The sequence below is a fragment of the Mauremys reevesii genome, linkage group 14 (assembly GCF_016161935.1).
Source record: "Mauremys reevesii isolate NIE-2019 linkage group 14, ASM1616193v1, whole genome shotgun sequence".
NCBI classification, from domain to species: Eukaryota; Metazoa; Chordata; order Testudines; family Geoemydidae; genus Mauremys; species Mauremys reevesii.
Window position 1 is genome coordinate 25,775,922 of NC_052636.1, and position 801 is coordinate 25,776,722.

Here is an 801-nt window from a genome sequence, read left to right on the forward strand (position 1 = left end):
AGGTGCCTCCTTCCAACACTTGTCAGAAAAAATGACCGGTTTCTTTTGGAAGCATTTGCATTGCAAGGCAGAGGCAGTCCTCTCTGTTTCCTCAAAAGATTGACCAAAAGGTGGGAGGAGTGGACACATTTGGCAAGGCACTACTGGGTGCTGCATCTCTAACCTCCACTTTACCTGGCAGGTGCCTCTGGGACTTTTCTCCCAGCGGCTCCATTTTTCATCAGTGACAATCAAAAGGAAGATGACATGACATCTGTGTGCAGATATCCTCAGCGAATCACAAGGACGTGTGGCGCAGGCTCTTGTGTTGCAGCAATTGTAGTTGAAGCAACCACCATGCTAATGCCAGTCACAGCAGCCTTTTCATCAGCTCCAAGCTTGTGATCTGATTCTTTCCAATGTTTCTCTCCAAAGAAACCTTTTCCTTAGCAAGCAATTACTTGGATACCAAGGGAGGTCTCTTCTGTTTCCTGGAAAGAGACAGGAAAATGTGAGCAGAGGAGACAAAAGTAATAGAACAAGGCACCACTGGGAGTTGAACCCAGGATCTCCTGTTTACTAGACAGGTACTTTAGCCAGCTAAGCCATGGTGCCTGCCTCAAGAAAGTACTTGCAACTGTTCCATTTGATGGTCCAGGACAACACCTGCAAATTCCAAACTACAGACGTTCCCCATTTCCCTCAAGACTTGCAAGGAAGAACTGGCAGGCCAAGCCAGGATCTCCTGGTTACAAGGAAGACACTTCAGCCAGCTCTTCCCAAAGATCACTATCCAGAGACCTTTAAACAGACACTGCAGAT

At 47.2% G+C, this 801-nt stretch overlaps 1 non-coding gene across 1 annotated transcript; it reads right to left on the bottom strand.

Annotated features, from left to right (window-relative positions):
• Positions 1 to 520: 520 nt before the first annotated feature.
• Positions 521 to 594, bottom strand: TRNAT-AGU. Its single transcript has one exon. It is a non-coding gene; the product is annotated as a tRNA-Thr (tRNA).
• Between the last annotated feature and the right edge of the window lie 207 nt (positions 595 to 801).